This window comes from Acomys minous (assembly GCF_964271855.1).
Source record: "Acomys minous genome assembly, chromosome: 6".
NCBI lineage: Eukaryota > Metazoa > Chordata > Mammalia > Rodentia > Muridae > Acomys > Acomys minous.
In genome coordinates this window covers 90229853-90250094 of record NC_140487.1, presented here as the reverse complement: position 1 = coordinate 90250094, position 20242 = coordinate 90229853, and the positions used below count along the sequence as shown (strand labels likewise).

The following is a 20242-nucleotide window of genomic DNA, read 5'->3' as shown; positions in this document are numbered from 1 at the left end:
ATTAGATAATATAGGATTCTATATAAACTTTAGCTACTAATTATTTGCCTTCATTCTCTAGAACAACCTAGATTTTGCCTGAAAATAAATAATATGATTAGGGTAAAACAGACTTTTGACATTCAGTGAGGCTAAAGATACTCAGTACAAGATTTCAATAAAAATATTTTACAATTATTTGGAAGCTCTTTGACTAGATTTAGAGACACATGTCTTCTTCTGTAACTCCTCGGTGTTGCTCTCTGCTACAGGCTCAGCCCTAATCTCATAATGCATTGTATAACCATAGGTGCTTGAGAAAACCTTCTCCTTTTGACATTTTTTCCTTACAAAGGGGCAATGGAGTGGACTGGAATAGAATAGAGTGGATTAGAATAGAGTTTTCTATATATCTTTGTTTTAATGAACATATTTTTAAATTTTTAAAAAAAATTTATTTTATTAATTTATTCTTGTTACATCTCAATGGTTATCCCATCCCTTGTATCCTCCCATTCTTCCCTCCCTCCCATTTTCCCCTTATTCCCCTCCCCTATGACTGTTCCTGAGGGGGATTACCTCCCCCTGTATATGTTCATAGGGTATCAAGTCTCTTCTTGGTAGTCTGCTGTCCTTCCTCTGAGTGCCACCAGATCTCCCCCTCCAGGGGAGAATAGCAAAGTAGAAGGATCCAGAGGGTCCTAGAAACCTACAAGTAGAACATTATGGTAGGCAGATTTGGGCCCAGGAGTCCTGCTCAAACTAATGAACACATTTTTATAAGGGGACACAAAGAGTATGAAAGAAAGATGAAATGGATTGAAATACAACCAATATCACTGGCCTATCCCATGTCGCCTGAGGCAACTAGAGTAGATTAAAGAAATAAAAAGGTTCTGAACAATTACATTGTCTAGCCTTTCATTATACTTGCAGTGAAAAAGAGAAAACATAAAAATATTCATGGGATATATTATTCAACAATTATTTACATATCAGGTGTTATATAGGTTTTAAATAAAGGTAATTATAATGAAAATTATGTCTCTGAAGACTACGTAACTTGCTCAAAGTCATACAACTAGTAGATGATATAACTTATATTTGAATCTGGGGGATAAAATAGGTAAGATAGCCAAGATTTTTACCCTTGAGGAGTTTACTTATTAAGGTTCTAAGGTAATATAGCCAAAATAAGTTTTTTAAATACAGGAAAAAAGAAATATGATGACAAATTTTAAGCTCTCAAAACTGTTTTATTAAAAAACTCATGATCACTTTTTCTGTCCTTGTATTTGGAACCATCATAAATGACTTTATTCCATGAAGTAATTTCTCAGGAATAACTTGTGTTTCCTTTTCCCCTCAAAGACTCAGCTATTAACCCCAACTCCAGCAATTTTAGAGATCTGTATGGAGATGGCTCAAATGTGGAAAACAATTCACTGGGCAAAATGTCCCTATTTCTACCACAGACAGAATTCTGCCTAAAGATGGGCAAGCTTGGATGCAGGCAGCATCAAAGGTCAAACACTGCCAAGACAGGGTAAGCAAGTCCTCAAGTTCCTGCCTCACAAATATATCTGTTACATATATTGGGCCAGAAGGCTGATGATGCTTCTCCAATATTATAGAGAGTTTTTGGTGACTATTCAGGCAGCAAATTGTCCCTGTCAGTTTTTCATTTTGAAAACTGTTAACCTGCACTCAGATAATTAAGTTTTACTCAAGTCTCCGATGTGGTTGAAGACCAGATAGTTTACTCTTACAATTAAGCTTTTTTAGGGGTTAAGGTGTTTTTAGGTCTAGATAAGATAGATATTTTAAGTTAATAGAGATGAAATATGATAGACACTGATCTTCATTTAGAATTTTAGACTCACCAAAATAGGAAAGATGTTTTCTGCAAGATTACCAAATACAATTAGCCCAAAACACCTTGAATGTAACATTTATATAATTCCTGGTTGTTTCATGGTTCTTCTTGCTGTATGTAGTCTTTATTTATGTGTAATAATATAAACTCATATGCCAAAAATTAAATCAAATCTTAAAAAAATTAGACCTCAATTCTGTCATTACATTAAGTCATCAAGAATGTTCAAGCGTGCTCCATTACTAATAGCTTAGACCTGCTGGTTGTCTGTTCAATTACTTTTCCCAAGGTTTTGGCTACTATCTGATTTAAGAAAGTCCATCAAGGGGACAAATGGCCTTTGACTCTTCCAAGGTATAATCTCCTTTTTTCTTTCCAAATTTCAAGTGTCAAATCTATTTCCAGTGAACCTGGACTCTTTATTGTATATGCAGGAACTAAATTATCAATAATAGGAGAAAAGTAATAAATAAATGATATAAACACACAAAGCTGAAATAAAAAGGTGGAAAGTAAATGTAATGTTTATGAATTATTAATATCCTACTATGTGATTGGGAAATTTCTCAAGTATTTTAAATATTTTATATTACTTAGCTTTTGTATTCTTAGACAAAAGTTGTATATTTCAACTTACTTTTATACAGTGTGAAAATTAAAACTAAGAAGATCCACATATATTGCATTCATCCATTAAAAAAATCCTCAGGCTTGAAAATAGTGGAATTAGGACTTATTCTTCAGGTTGCTTTCATTATAAAGGCCCACACCTTTGCTGCAGGATTCCATGCTCCCTAATATTTCCATGGGAGACCAATGGAGCCAATAAATCTGGGCAGAGGAGGGGTGCAGAGACTGATGCACCAACCAAGGACCATGCATGGTGTGGACCTACACCCTCTGCTTATATGTAGTAGATGGGCAACACAGTCTCCTTGTGGGTCCCATAACGTGTAAAGTACAGACTACTTCTGACATGGTTTCTGGCCCCACAAGTTCATCACTTCCCCTAATGGGGTGCCCTTGCCAGGCCACAGAGGAAGAGGATACAGACAGTTTATATGAGACTTGATAGGCTGAGGCCAGATGTTAGAGAGGAGGGCTCCCCTTCCTGAGGACTAGGGGAGGGAAGGAGAGGATATAGGGAAGGAGGGAGTGGTCAGAAGGTGAGGAGAGAGTGGCTACAATCAGGATGTAAAGTGAACATATGAAAAATTTTTAATTAAAAAAAATGCTTCCCACACTTTCAAGAAGGTAGAAATTGGTGATAAGAATAAAACAATCAAGGGACTCCAAGATGGAAGCAGGCAGCATGGACTGCGTTTAGAAACTCCAGTAAACAATTTAGGGAATTGCATGGAATTCTTAACCAGGAACACCAAGCTCCCCACCCAACTACAGCAGGAGTACTCCACAGTTCAAAAAGATAAAAATACAGAAACCCTGTGTCACCCTGAACACAGGAGGAGTGCAGATGTGCTTGGACCATAGTGGCAGCTGCAGCAGGTGGGAATGCTCTGGCAGAGGCGATTGGTGTGGTGACTGGTAGGAATTGCTGCAGGAGAGGGGACTCTCCAAGATATGGGCCCTGTGACCCAAGCTCAGCTCGGTGAGCGGTTTGTGCCCTGAGACCCAAACAGGACTCAGCATGCATTTTGGCCCCTGACTCTAGCTGAGCTTGGCAAGCAGTTTGGGTCCTGAGACTCTAGCTGAGCTCCGTGTGCAGTTTGGGCTCAGAGATGGCATACGCGGTTTGGACCCATAGTCCCTAGCTGAATTTGTCATGCAGTTTGAGCCTAGAGTCCCTGGCAGAGCTTGGCGCATGCTTTCGGCACAGAGTCTCTGGCTGAACTAAGTGCGTGGTCTGCACCCTGAGACCCTAGCTGAGCTCAGCATGCGATTTGGGCCTGAGACCCTGGTTGGACTCAGTGCTAACTGGACTAAGTGTGTGGATTAGGACCTGAGACATGTTTGGGTCCAGAGCCATGAACGGGACTCAATGCTCAGGTTGGGTCCATAGACACTAACTGGACTCAGTGTGTGTGTGGTTTGGGCCTGTGATACTAACCTGGACTCTGCGAGCACTCTGGGTCCCAAAACACTACCAGAAACCACAGACCAGTGGAGCATCAGAGCTCTGGGGCTAGAGAATTCTCAGGGAGACAGGTAGTAGGGTGGCCATCAGATCCTGCCTGCCTGCCCTGCTTCAGTCCCTGGAGAGCTCTGGTGCCACAAGGGGACCCAGAAGGCTATGGACACTTTGGCCTCACCCAGCACACATTCTGAGACCCAGGACAATTACAGGACCCACAGTACAAGAGAGCTAGGGATCACTGGCTGTGAGAGACCAAAACTACAGTGCTGGCCTACTGCCATCCAGACCAGTGAAGCATCAGAGCTTTCCAACTAGGGAAATCATGAGAAAATGTGTTAATCTATCTTCAGACTCCATCGACCCAACTCCAGAAGCTACCTCCCATAAACAGAGATGGCAAAATGACTAAAGGACAGTGTAAAATCATATTAAAAAACACCAAAACAATATCGAGTCTCCAGATCCCAGCTATCCAACAGAAAACAGGCCAGAGAACTCAAATACAATGGAAATACAAGAAAATGACTTCAAACCTTAGTAATGAGGATGATAATGGAGGAAACAAGTAAAGTTGGAAATCAAATGCAGGAAGATGCAGCCAAACAGGTGGAAGACATAAAAGAGGCCTACAGAGAGGCCCTGGAAGAAATTCAGTAAAATACACACAACCAGATGAAGGAAATCAATAAGTTCTGTTCAATAAATCTGTTCAAGTTCTGAAGGTCTACAAGAAAGCAATGGAAGAAATACGGAAATATACAAGCAATAAGATAAAAAAAAATCAATAAAACAGTTCAAGATCTGAAGATAAAAACGGATTCAATGATAAACACACACAGAGAAGTAAAACAGGAATGTGAGAGCTCAGAAACAAAATAACACTGAGGTGAGCCTGTCTAACAGAATCCAAGAGATGGAGGAACAAATCTCAGGTCTAGAAGATACAATCATAGATCTGGAAGAAATCATTAAAGAAAATGCTAAGTCTGGAAAAAATCCTAACATGAAACATCCAAGAAATCAAGGACACATGAAAATAAGAAATCTGAGGATAATCGGCATTGAGGAAAGAGAAGATGCCAGACTTCAAGGCCCAGAAAATATTCTCAACAAAAGCATAGAAGAAAATTTCCCCAATGTAAAGAAAGAGATGCCTATAAACATATAAGAGGCCTACAGAATACCAAATAGAATAGATCAGAAAAGAAAAACTTCCCGTCACATAATAGTCAAAACACAAAATATACAGAACAAAGAAAAATATTAAAAGCTGCAAGGGAAAGGGGCCAAATATCATTTAATGGCAAACCTTTCAGAATTACATCTGACTTCTCAGCAGAGACCATAAAAGCCAGAGAGCCTGGGCAGAGATCCTGCAAAACCTGAGACTACAGACGCCATTCCAGACTACTTTATCCAGCAAAACTATCAATAACCATTGATGGAGAAAACAAAATATTCCATGACAAAAACATATTCAAATAGTACCTATCCACAAATCCAGCTTTACAGAAGTAGTAGAAGGAAAACTCCCCTAAAAGACAAGCTTCAACCAAAACTACACAGGAAGTAGATAACTACACCATCAAAAAAAAAAAAAAACCACAACCATACAAATGCTCTACTGGAATCAACATCAAAATTAAGACCCTTAATAGTCAGTGGTCATTAGTGTCTCTCAACATCAATGGTCTCAATTCTCCAATAAAAAGACACAGACTAACTGAATGGGTGCATAAACAAGACCCAACATTCTTCTGCATTCAAGAAACACATCTTACACATAAAGACAGACATTACCTCAGGGTGAAAGGCAAATGGTCACAAGAAATAAGCTGGTGTAGCCATTTTATTATCTAACAAAATAGACTTTCAACCAAAATTAATCAAAAGGGATGAGGAAGGACACTTCAGACTCATCAAAGACATCACAATTCTATAACATCTATGCTCCCAATACAAAGGCACCCACATTTGTAAAAGATCTGTTAATGAAGCTTAAACCACACATTGATCCCCACACAAGAATAGTGGGAGACTTCAACACCCCATTCTCAGTGAAGGGTAGGTCATTGAAACAGAAACTAAGCCAAGAAATAACATCATTAACTAATGTCATGAATCAAATGGATCTAACAGATACATACAGAACCTTTCAACCAAACAAGAAGGAATATATCTTCTTCTCTGCACCCCATAAAACCTTCTCCAAAATTGATCACATATTAGGTCACAAAGGAAGCCTCAACAGACACAAGAGGATTGAAATAATACCTTGTACCCTATCAGATCACCATGTGTTTAGGCTGCACTTCAACAGCAACAGAAATAACAAAAAGCCTATGCATATGTGGAAACTAAACAACTCTCTGCTTAATGACACCTGGGTCAGGGAAGAAATAAAGAAAAAAAATTAAGGACTTCCTGAAATTCAATGAAAATGAAGGAACAACATATCCAAACTTGTGCGATACATCGAAAGCAGTGCTAAGAGGAAAATTCATAGCACTAAGTGCCTTTAAAAAGAAATTGGAAACGTCCCACATAAGCAACTTGATGACACAGCTGGAAGTCCTAGGAAAAAAAGAAGCAGCAACACCCAAGAGGAATAGATGTCTGGAAATAAACTCAGGGCTGAAATTAATAAATTGGAAACAAAGAGAACAGTCCAAATAATCAACAAAACCAAGAGGTGGTTCTTTGAGAAAATCAAGATAAACAAGCTGTTAACCAAACTAACTAAAAGGCAGAGAGACAGTATTCAAATCAACAAAATCATAAATGAAAAGAGAGACATAACAATAGACACTGAAGAAATACAAAGAATCATAAGATCCTACTTTGAAGGCATATATGCAACGAAATTTGAAAATCTAAGGGAAATTGAGTGAAGAACAGATAAACAAGCTAAATAGTCCCATTTCCCCTACAGAAATAGAAGCAATCATTGATAGTCTCCCAACCAAAAAAGGCCCAGGGCCAGATGGTTTCAGTGCAGAATTCTACAAGACCTTCAAAGATGTGCTAATACTGATACTCTTCAAGGTACTCCAAAAGAAAGAAATGGATGGAACATTACCAAATTTATTCTATGAGGCCATAGTCACATTGATACTTAAACCTCACAAAGACCCAACTAAGAAAGAGAATTTTAGACCAATTTCACTTATGAACATTGATGTGAAAATACTCCATAAAATACTCACAAAACGAATACAAGAACACATCAAAGATATCATTCACTATGACCAGGTAGGCTTCATTCCAGGCATGCAGGGATGGTTTAATATACAGAAATCCACAATGTAATCCACCATATAAAAAAACTGAAAATAAAAACCACATGATCATCTCCTTAGATGCAGAGAAAGCTTTTGATAAAATCCAACACCCATTAATGTTTAAAGTTTTGGGGAGATCAGTAGTACAAGGCATATACCTCAATATAATAAAGGCTATATACAGCAAGCCAATAGCCAAAATCAAAGTAAATGGTGAGATACTCAAGGAAATTCTTCTAAAATTGGGAACAAGGCAAGGCTGCCCACTCTCTCCATGTCTCTTCAATATAGTACTCAAAGTTCTAGCCAGAGCAATAAGACAACAAAAGGAGAACAAAGGTATCCAAATGGGAAAGGAGGAAGTCAAATTGTCCCTATTTGTGGATGATATGATAGTGTACATAAGTGACCCCCAAAATTCCACCAGAGAACTCCTACAGCTGATAAACATCTTCAGCAAATTGGCTGGATACAAAATTAACTCAAAGAGGTCTGTAGCCTTCCTATACACAAATGACAAGCTTGCAGAGGAAGAAATTGGGAAAACCACACCCTTCACATTAGCCACAAGCAATAAAAAATATTTAGGAGTTACTCTAACCAAGCAAGTGAAGGACTTGTTTGAAAAATATTTCAAAACTCTGAAGAAAGAGATTGAAGATGACATGAGAAGGTGGAATGACCTTCTTTGCTCATGGATCAGAAGAATTAGCATAGTAACAATGGCCATTTTACCAAAAGCAATCTACAGATTCAATGTAATCCCTATCAAAATACCTACACAATTTTTTAAAGACATTGAAAGTTCAATTCTGAACTTCATTAGGAAAAAAAACCAGAATAGCTAAAACGATCTTGTACAATAAAAGGTCCTCTGGGGGAATCTCCATACCTGATCTCAAGCTGTACTATAAAGCAACAGTAATTAATACATCATGGTATTGGTACAGCAACAAGCTGGTTGATCTGTGGAATCAAATCAAAGACCCAGATATGAATCCACACACATATGGTCACTTGATTTTTGACAAAGAAGCCAAATCCATTCAGTGGAAAAAAGCTAGCATCTTCAACAAATGGTGCTGGTCTAACTGGAGGTCTACATTCAAAAAAATGCAACTGGACCCATATTTGTCACCATACACAAAACTCAAATCCAAGTGGATCAAAGACCTCAACATAACACCAGAGACACTCAGTTAGAAGAAAAAGTGGGGAAGAGCCTGGAACACATAGGCATAGGAGACAACTTCCTGAAGAGAACACCACCAGCCCAGGTCTTAAGGTCAACAATTAATAAATGGGACCTCATGAGGCCGAGAAGCTTCTGTAAGGCAGGAGACACTGTCAAGAGAACAAAGTGACAGCCTACAGACTGGGAAAAGATCTTCACCAATCCTACATCTGACAAAGGTCTAATATCCAAAATATATAAAGAACTCAAGAAATTAAACACCACCAAACCAAATAACCCAACTGAGAAATGGGGCTTGGAACTAAAGAGAGAATTCTCAACAGAGGAATATCAAATGGCCTAGAAACACTTAAAGAAATGCTCAATGTCCTTAGTCATCAGGGAAATGCAAATCAAAACAACTCTGAGATTCCATCTTACATGCATCAGAATGGCTAAGATAAAAAATTCAAGCAACACCACATGCTGGTGAGGATGTGGAGAAAGAGGAACACTCTTTCATTGCTGGTGGGAATTCAAACTAGTACAGCCACTTTGGAAATCTATCTGGCACTATCTCAGGAAACTGGAAATAGGGCTTCCTCAAGACCCAGCTATTCCACTCCTTGGAATATACCCAGAAGATGCTCCAGCACACAACAAGAACATTTGCTCAACCATAATAGCCAGATCATGGAAACAGCCTCAGTGTCCCTCAATAGAAGAATGGATAAAGAAACTGGTGCATTTACACTATGGAATACCACTAAGCTATTAAAAACAAGGAATTCCCAAAATTTGTGGACAAACAGATTGAACTAGAAATGATCGTAATAAGCGAGTTAACCCAGAAGCAGAAAGAGTCAAATGGTATATACTTACTTATATCTGGACACTAGACCAAGGGGCATGCCCCATGAAAGTTGTCACTTACCAGGAAAATGGGACAGATGGGAAGACTTCCTATTGGGACTCTAGATGAGAGAAGCAAGGGAGAATAGGGAAATAGAAGGATCCAGAGTGTCCTAGAAACCAATAAGAATAACATATGATAGGCAAATCTGGGTCCAGGTGTCCTGCTCAAACTATGGCACCAGCCAAGGTAAATTCGTGGAGTAAACTTTGCACCCCTACCCAGATCTAGCCAATGGACAGGACATTCTCCACAGTTGAGTGGAGAGTGGGGATTGACTTTCACATGAACTCTGGTGCCCCATATTTGGCCATGTCCTCTGGATGGGGAGACCTGGTGGCACTCAGAGGAAGGACAGCAGGCTACCAAGAAGAGACTTGATACCCAATAATTGTATACAGGGGAGGTCCCCCTCAGTCACAGTCATAGAGGAGGGGAGTAAAGGAAAAATGGGAGGGAGGGAAGAATGGGAGGATACAAGGGATGGGATAACAATTGAGATGTAATAAGAACAAATTAATAAAATATATTTTTTAAAAGTATAAAAAATCATAAGAAATCTTATATTTAAAAAAAGCATTAGCTAATTATCTTACCATATACTTACATATACCAAATTCCCAGTTAATCATTTCATTCATATTGTTCTGCCTTCTAATTTAGAATCATCTGCATAAATTTTGAGAACTATAGACCCTTGAACTCCAGTTCCTGAGATATTGACATTTGAAGACTGTCTCACTTGTTTTGAGAGTACTGAACTTTGTCAGACAGAAGCTGTTTTTTACCTCTCATTGTTATATCTTGAATATCAACTGTCCACACCGGCTAACATACTGGAGGAGTCTTTGCTAGCTGATGGTATTTGTGGAGGAGGTTATATCCTAAAGGCCCTGACATAATCAGTGGATGAGAACCTTAATGGATTCTAATTTGTTGACATTTTAAGAAAGAGGAGGGAAGTAAAAACTAGAGCCTACCTGAAGTAAGTGGGATGCTAGGGGACTCCCATAGATAAATGTATGTTATCCCTGCCCCTCCTACAACTCTCAATCTCCTGAAAGCTAGCAAGCAGTTAGTTCCTTGTGTTTTTCTTTCCCGCCTTCATGTTATTACTCATCTTAGGCTCAAAGGGCCAGGGTCAAAGCACTCACAGAGCAAACATTCAGCATTAATAGGAATAATCTGCCAAAAGTAGCTGAATGAAACCACAAAGTACTTTATATTATAAAACTCTGGTAGACGACAAAGTAGTTTTTAGGTTACTAATTATTTAAGTAAATGCTTTATGTATAAAAGAACACCATCAACAACAATAAAGTCTCACCCAGTAACCTTAAATTTTTTCAGTTCAATTTAAATATTCGTCTCTCAGATTAAAATGAAGAATGGATGTTGCTGCAAGAATAATTATTAAAATATAAGAATAGCTCAAGAAATCTTGAATTAAGCACATAGAAGAAGATAAAAATATTAACAAGATATAAAGAGGAAAGAAATAAAATCTAAATGCATCTCATTAAAAGTTGTCTAAAAAGAGACATGATAAAGTGGCAGGGGCAAAATTTTTTTCAAATGTCTGAGTCAGGATTGAGGAAAAACACAAAAATTTAGATTCAGGAATTACAAGGCTGTCCAAAGCAGGATGCATTAAAAATATAAATAAAAATATAAGGACAACAATTTGAAAGCTGAACAGAGAAAATGCATGAGTCTAGGAAACCACTGATTGAATATCATCTCAAAATAAGGGGAAATGCCTTTTAGGTGAAGTAAACATAGACACTCTAGGTTCTAAACTTTCTCAGCTCTCAGGCCCATGGCCTTGCTTCTAATGTGCTTCTCTGCCTCCTTTATTCATGGTTTGTGGGGTAGGGGCAGGGAACAACTTATATTTTAAAAGTTTGTGAGGAGGATGTGGGTGTGGGTATGGGTCTGGGGGGGTGATTATGTACATATGAATGCAGGTTTCCACAGAGTCCAGAAGACGGTGTAACAGGGTGTAACACTCCTAGAGTTGGTGTTACAGGCTGTTGTGAGCCTCACTTCATAGTTCTGAGAATCCAACTTGAGTTCTCTGAAAATGTAGTAAGCATTCTTCACTGCTGGGCCACCTCTCCAGACACCAACCACCCTCTGAATAAAGCTGTCTTTATTACCACTATCCACACGTTCCTGGCCAAAGTTCTGAGGGACAAGACCCTGGGAATCCCAGCTGTCACCTGAACTCAAATATCTATTCATAACAATCTCTATCTATCTACTCATCCATCCGTTTACCTGTCTCTCTGTGTGTATGTGTATGTTTGTACATGAGAGAGAGAGACACGTTTGACCATACCACAGGAAAACAAAAAACAAAAAACCCACAGCACTTAAAACTCGAAACTGCTGGCCAGATATGTAAATATTCAAATGTTGTAGAAGATATAAATCTCAAAAATTAATCAAAGATGGTTCACAAATACTTAATCTATCTTATCAATAAACACATAAAATGGGAATATGAAAATTTTCTTGTAAATTTTCTAGTAAATAAAGGATACCTATAAATATTAGATATGTATATGATCACAAAATGAATGTTAGTCCAATTATTCTTATATCAAGTCATAAAAATAAAAGTGTATTTCAAAGTGATACCAAAATGGTCATGCATTTTGAAGTGTTAAGACATTCTCTGTAAGGTTCCATGTGTCAAAGAAGAAATAATGACAAAAATAGAACATTTTCTTAGATTTAGATGGTTAATTCACGATTGTATATGAAAGTTTGTGACAAACAACAAAAGCAGTCTATAGCTTGGGTTTAAAGAATCATAGACCCATAGGAAGACCCTGTTACCTCTGAGGACAGGGATTCTATCCAGGGAGTGGCCAAAAGTAATACTATGAGTAATTAAACCCCAGTAGTCCATCTCACATCAAATCTCAAGGCCTACCCTTATACTTCATGTGGCTGAATTTAAAGGTCTAAATACTGAAGAAGCTGATGAAACCTGATTCTGAATTTAGAGACAGCAGACACAGCACAGACAACTGCCATCTACTATTATCTGACTTAAGGTCCAATCAGAGCATTAGAGTAGTCTTCTCTGGGATCACCAACTCCCAAAAGTAAAACATTTCCAAATATAGAAACAGAATACTGCCCCAATAAAATGTCAGCTTGTTAACAGTAAAATAGGGGACAGAGAAAGCCTTCAGTGAGTGAATCCCTGAGTAAATCTGCATTTTCTCGTGAGTATGGCCTAATAAAAATCTCTGAGACCAAGTGGCCTATAGTTAATTGACAAAACTATTACCAATATGGGCCAGGTAAAACAGGAATGGAGAAACTTTCCTTGGGAGTCTAGGAATGAACACTTATGAGCCATTTGTCAGTGTGTGAAAAGACTAGCAACCACAGCTTTCTCCCCTGAGATGTTTACATCCTGGGACTGATGGCCTACAGAGACCTAGGAGACTAGCTAGTCTCTTCCCCCTGCGCTGCACATAATACACACATTGAGGTTCCAGGTTTCAGTGGTTTGAGTTAGAGAATCCTACATGATCCCAATTTTATTGTATGTGTGTCTGTGTCTTTCCTTTATTCATTCTCTCATTGCTCCTTGCCAGGCTTCTTAAATCCAAGCCGTGTATGGCATGCAGCAGTAACATGTTCAGATACTCAATAAAGGCAAACACCAAGGCAAGTAAACTTACAAACTTGAAGACACAAACAATTTGAACTAAGTTCACAAGAAGCTAATGTAACAGAAATAGAATCATATATTAGAAGGTAGAAGGTCAGTTACAAAAGCAATATATTGAGAGTATGAAGAATTATCTAGCAGCAAAACTATTAGAAATAAAATTATCTTTAGCAAAAGGTCAATAAGCCCTATCTAAGAAAAATAGAAGCATATAGCAAATTTCAGAATAGAGATTTTTATTTATAAATGTACAGTTTATATAGAAAACAGTCAAATAAATCAAAGTGATTTTTGTTCGCAAAGGGGCCAAACCCTGACTGCTGTCTTTTTGTGAATGAAGCCATGCTCATTCACAAGTGTTGGCTACACAGCTTTCACAACACTGGCAGCAGAATTGAACAGTTCTGTAGAAATCTAATAGTTTTCAAAGGGTAAATAATTAACTTTCTTACTCTTCACAGAAGCAATTTGCAGACCCTTGCTTAGGGAGCAGGAACCAAAAGTGATGGCATGAGCAGAGAAAATTTTGGGGGAAACATTTGCAGTAGTGCTTGACTTAAAATCATGTTAATGGTGCATGACATTAAATAAAATTAAAGACAGTGATTTATTTATTTATTTATTTATTTATTTATTTATTCCTCCATCCACCCATCCATTCATTCATTCTTTCATTCATTCAGTGTGTAAGATTCTCAAAATCTTAAAGAAAAATAAGACAAGAACTTCTGGAGAACAAACAAGTGTAGCTCAGTCTCAGTTGAAGCCATTATTGAAATTTTCTAAATATTCCGTATTTGTGGTAGACTTCCACACTGACAAAAATAATATAACATGGTATAACACATCCTCAGAATAAAAAGATTAAATCAAAATTAATAATACATAGTAGTGTAAGTTAGCATACTAAATAATTACACAAGAACTAGTAAATTATCAACAAATACAAGTAAAAAAGGCTACTGATGAATTTGGTATTCATTCAATTTTCTAGATACTTTGCAAATTAAAAAAAAATAATCTCATATTCCTTATGACCTGTATAAATTATAGCACTTATACTTACTGAAGGAATATTTTTTGATACCTAAAAAATGAAAATGTCAATACTATTGTTTCTATAAAAAAAATCATACTGCAAATTCCAGTGCCAAATAATTAAAAAAGCTTCCCAGAGTCATGGCTCAGTAGTAATGACACATGCAAACAAATGTAAGAAATGAGTTCTATCTTAGGAACCAATTACTGCAAGTTATCTTCTTACACACACACACACACACACACACACACGCGCGCGCGCGCGCGCACACACACATACCCCTAACCAACTAATTAAATAAATTAAATACATATAAAATTTAAAATGGAGCAAAAAATTAACAATTTTTAGATTTAATTAACTATGTGTATCACTGTGTAACCGAGTTTATGAGCCTGTATAAGTCAGAAGACAGTGTCAAATCCTCTGCAACAAAGTTACAGTTGGTTGTGACCCACCATTTGTGCTGGAAACTGAACTATGATCATTCCCAAGAATACTTAATGCTCTTAACTACTCAGCCATATCTACAGAACAAGAATTAGAACATAAAATAACAGAAACCAAAAGCTCAATTTCATTAATCATGTGAAAGCATATATAAAAATGAAAGAGAAATTGAAGAAAATGTTTACAATAAAGAATCATGTGCAGTAACACACACCTGTAATCACAGTACTCAAAAGGTTATGGTTTATGTTCAACTACATAATCAATTTGAGACTAGCCTGGGCTACACCAGCCTCGATTTCAAATATTAGAAAAAATGAAAAGGAGTAAGAAGAAGAGGAGAAGAAGGTGGTGGAAGAGAAAAGTAGGAAAAGAGATGATGGTCGAAAAGCACTAATGCATTACAAAACACCATATACATTTCAATAAGAACTCTAACATTGAAACAATGTTTTAAAAGAAGTATAAAAATCAAGAACTAAAATTCATATAATGTGCACAAATTATGATGAAAAAATATTCAAATAAAAATAGAACATCAATTAATTTCCAAAACTAGAAAGAAATGGAAAATGTCTACTAGGACAAAAATGTTTGTTACTAAAACTGACAGAATATATATCAAACTAGCAAAGTTCTATTAGATATATAAAGATAATTATTATTGTTATTTATTTATTTATTTTTATTAATTTATGTCCTGTTCATAACCCTATCCCTCCTCTCCTCCCAGTCCTACCCTCCCTTCCTCTCCCACATTCCCTCCTTTATTCCTCAGAAAAGGGGAGTACCACCTTCCCATCCACCCCAGCTCATCAAGTCTCATCACCACTGAGCATGTCCTCTTCCTCTGTCACCTGGCAAGGCAGTCCCATCAGGGTAAAGTAATTGAAAGCTGGCAACAGAGTCCATGTCAGAGACAGCCTCTGTTCCCCTTACTAGAGGACCGACATGAAGCTTGAGCTGCCCCTTGGCTACATCAGTGTAGGTGGCCTAGGTCCAGTCCATGCATGGTCCTTGGTTGGTGCTTCAGTCTCAACAAGCCCCTCTGGGTCCTGGTTAGTTGCCTCTGTTGGTCTCCTTATGGAGCTGCTGTCACCTTCTGGTCCTTTTCTCCTTTTCCCACTTTTCCACAAGACTCCCTACTCATTGTCCAATTTTTGCTGTTTCAAAGAGCTGCTGGTTAGAGCCTCTCAGAGAACAACTCTGCTAGGCTCCTGTCTGCAAGAATAGCAGAGTATCCTTAACAGTTGTCAGGGGTTGGTTCTCTTTCATGGGGTGGGTCTTGGGTTGGGCCAAGCATTAGTTGGACATTTCTTCAACCTCTGCTCTATCTTTATCCCTGTACATCTTACAGGTATGGTAAATTTTGGCTCGAAGTTTTTGTAGGTTAGTTGGTGTTCCATTCCCTCTACTAGGAGGCTTCTCTAGTTAGATGGTGTCCTATTCCAGCTCTGAGGGCCCTGCTACTAGGAGTCCTTGCTATAGTCCCCCTCATATCCTCCAAAGAGCCTACCTGAACTTAGGTCTCCAGGTTGTCACAGAGATGCACCTACCCACAGTTTTCTTTTCTCTACAAGCCTTTTGTCCTTGCCCCAATCTGCTCTCTCCAAGTCTGATTTCAATCCTCATATCTCTCTGCATTCACTCTCCTAAATTGCTCCCTCTCTTTAACCACTATCTCTGTCTATTCCATTTTCTATTTTGAGTGAGAGTTAAGCATCCTCCCATGGATCCGCCTTGTGATTTATCTTCTTTGGACCTGTGCTTTGTGATGTGTTTATCCTACAGTATATGGCTAAAATCCACTAAGTGAGTATATACCATGTATGTCTTTCTGAGTCTGAGTTTCCTCACTCAGGATCATCTTTTCCAGTTCCATCCATTTGGTTGCATGTTTCATTGTTTCTTAGTTTTTAATAACTATGTAATAGCTCGTTGTGTAAATGTACCACAGTTTTCATCATCTATTCTTTGGTTGAGTGACATCTAGGTTGTTTCCAGGTTCTGACTGTTACAAGTAAAGCTGCTATGAACATAGTTGAACAAGTGTCCTTATTGTATGGTGGAGCATCTTTCAGGTATATGCCTAGGAGTGGTATAGCTGGGTGTTAGGGTAGAGAATTTTCTGAGATAGTTCCGCATTGATTTTCAAACTGATTGTAAAAGTTTACACTACCAACAGCAATTGAGAAGTGTTCCCCTTTCTCATATTCTCACAAGAATGTGCGGTCATGTGTAGGATAGAATCTTAGAGTCATTTTGACTTGCATTTACTTGATGACTAAGGACACTGAGCGTTTCTTTGAGTGCTCTTTGGCCATTTGATATTCCTCTCTTAAGAATTCTCTGTTTAGCTCTGTGCCCCCATTTTTTAATTAAGTTATTTAGTATGCTGGTGTTTAATTTCTTGAGTTCTTTATATATTTTGGATATCAACCCTTTGTCAGATGCAGGATTGGTGAATATCTTTTTCTAATCTGTAAACTGTTATTTCATCCTATTAACAGGGTCCTTTGCCTTACAGAAGATTTAAGTTTCAAGATGTCCCATTTATTAACTGTTGATCTTAGAGCCTGAGCTGTGGGTGTTCTGTTCAGGATATTGTCTCCTGCGACAATGAGTTCAAGGTTTTTCCCCACTTTCTCTTCCAATAGATTTAGTGAATCTAGTGTTATATTAAGAACTTTTATCCACTTGGAGTTGAATTTTGTGCAGGGTGATAAATATGGATCTATTTCCATTTTCTACATGTAGATATCCAGTTACCAACATCATTAGTTGAAGATGCTTCCTTTTTCTTTTCCATTGTATGATTCTGGCCCCTTTGTCAAAACACAAGTGTTCATAGGTGTTTGGGTTTATTTCTGGGTCTTTGATTCAATTCCATTGATCAACCCATCTATTTCTATGCCAGTACCATGTAGTTTTTATTACTATTGCTCAGTAGTATAGCTTGAAGTCAATGATGGAGATACCTCAGGAAGTTCTATTACCGTATAGGATTGTTTTATCTATTCTTGGTTTTTGTTTTTCCACATGAAATTGAGAACTGTTCTTTCAAGATCTTTAAATAATTGTGTAGGAACTTTGAGGGGAATTGCATTGAATCTGTAGATTGCTTTTGGAAAGATGATCATCTTTACTATGTTTTTTAAATTTTTAAAAATTTTTTTATTAATTTATACTTGTTACATCTCAATGGTTATCCCATCCCTTGTATCCTCCCCTTCTTCTCTCCCTCCCATTTTCCCCTTATTCCCCTCCCCTATGACTGTTCCTGAGGGGTATTTCCTCCCCCTGTATATGCTCATAGGGTATCAAGTCTCTTCTCAGTAACCTGCTATCCTTCCTCTGAGTGCCACCAGGTCTCCCCCTCCTATGTTAATCTTATTGATCCATGAGCATGGGACATATTTTATCTTCTGATATCTTCTTCAATTTCTTTTTCCAGAGACTTGAAATTCTTGTTATACTCATCTTTGACATCTTGATTAGAGTTATACCAAGATACTTTATATAATTGGTGGCTATTGAGAAAGGTGTAGATTCCCTAATTTCTTTCTCAGCCCATTTTTCATTTGTATACAGGAAGGCTATTCATTTTTAAAAAATAATCTTGTATCCAGCCATTTTGCTGAAGGTGCTTATCAGCTGTAGGAATCCTCTGGTGGAAATTGGGGGCACTTATGTATACTATCACATCCTCTGCTAATAGCTATACCTTGAGTTCTTTGATCTCTTTTAGTTGTCTTATTGCCCTACTTAGACCTTTTAGTACTATATTGAAAAGATATGAAGAGAGTGGACAGCTTTGTCTTGTCCCTGATTTTAGCAAAATTGCTTTGAGTTTCTCTCCATTTAATTTGATGCTGGTTATTGGCTATATATATATCTTTTATTATGTCTACATATGGACCTTGTATCTTTGATCTAAGACTGTCATCCTGAAGGGGTGTTGGATTTTTTTCAAAGGCTTCTTCTGCACCTAATCATTATGCTGGATGATGTATTTGATGTGTTCTTGAATTTTGTTAGTGAGTATTTTAGTGAGTGCTTTTGCATCAATGTTCAAATGTTCATGAATGAAGTTGGTCTGAAATTTTCCTTCGAGTCTTTCTGTTGGTAGGCATCAAAGTGACTGTGGCTTCATTGAATGAGTCTGGCAATGTTTGTTCTGTTTCTATCTTGTGGAATAGTTTGGAAAGTATTGCTATTAGCTCTTCTTTGAATATCTGGCAGAATTCTGCACTAAAACTATCTGGGTCAGGGCTTTTTTTTGTTGTTTTTTGTTTTGTTTTGTTTTGTTTTGTTTAGACTTTTGATGACTGCTTTCATTTCCTTAGGGGTTATTGGAATGTTTAAACTGCTTGGGGGTGTGCCTATCTTGTTGATTTTCTCAGAGAACTAGATTTTGGTTTCATTGATTCCTTTATTTGTTTCTAATTTAATGGATTCAGCCCAGAGTTCAACGATTTCCTGTCATCTACTCATTTTTGGAGCCTTAAATTCTTTTTGTTCTAAAGCTTTCATGTGTGCTGTTATGTTGCTAATATGGCATTTCTCTAATTTTTAAAATCTATTTTTAATTTGTTCACTTTACATCTTGGTTACAGTCCCCCTCATCTCTTCACGGTCCCAGCCTCCTCCCCCTTCCTCCCTCCACCCCTTCCTTAGTAGTCAGAAATTGGTAGCCTTCCTCCCCTACCACGTGACTCCAGCCTATCAAGTCTCATCTGCACTGACTACATCCTCTTCCTATGTGGTCTGGCAAGGCCATCCTGACAGAGTGAAGTGATCAATGACTGAGCAACAGAGTACATGTTAGAGGCAGCCCCTACTCCCCATATTATGGAACTGACATGCAGACTGTGCTGCCTATATACTACATCTGAGAAGGGAGTCCAGGTCCTCTCCCCACATGGTTCTTGGTGCATCAGTGTTTGCAAGTCCTCTGGACCCAGAACTGTTGGCTTTGTTCTTCTCGTGGAGGTCCTGTTCTGTGGAGGTACTTTTGGCCATAACTAATCTCTAAGTCTCCCTGTGCTCTGCCACAGTTTGCCTGTGGGTCTTGGCATCTACTTCAATTGCCTGCTGGGTGGAATCTTTTAGAGGACCTCTATAATAGGCTCATATACTGTTCCCTCTCTTCAAGCACTTCCTGTGTCTGCTCTATTTGCCATTTTGAATAAGAAGCATCCTCCACAGGGTCCTCCTTGTTATTTAGTTCCTTTAAGTCCATGGATTGTAGTGGGCTTATCCTATATTATATAGCTAATATCCACTTATGAGTGAGTATATACCATGCATGTCTTTCTGGGTCTGGGTTACTTCACTGAGGATGATCTTTTCTAGTTCTATCCATTTGCCTACATATTTCAAGAGTTTTTTTAACAGCTGAGTATTATTCCACTATATATATGTACATTTATTTATCCATTCTTCAGTTGAGAAACATCTAGGTTATTTCCAGATTCTGGCTATTATGAATATAGCTGCTATGACCATCATTGAACACAAACTCCTTTTTTTTTTATAGAGGAATATATTGTGGGTATATGCCCAGGAATGGTATAGCTGGGTCTTGAGGTAAAGCTATTCCCAATTTTCTGGCAAACCACCAGATCGATTTCCATAGGGGTTGTACAAGTTTGCACTCCCAACATCAATGGAGGAGTGCTCCCTTTTCTCCACATTCTTGCCAGCATTGCTGTCATTTGAGTTTTTTTATGTTAGCCATC

General features: G+C 37.9%; 1 protein-coding gene across 5 annotated transcripts in view; it reads right to left on the bottom strand.

Moving 5' to 3' along the window:
* LOC311600411 (BEN domain-containing protein 5) overlaps positions 1-20242 on the bottom strand; it is a 1156253-nt gene that overhangs the window by 657381 nt on the left and 478630 nt on the right. The window lies entirely within an intron of this gene.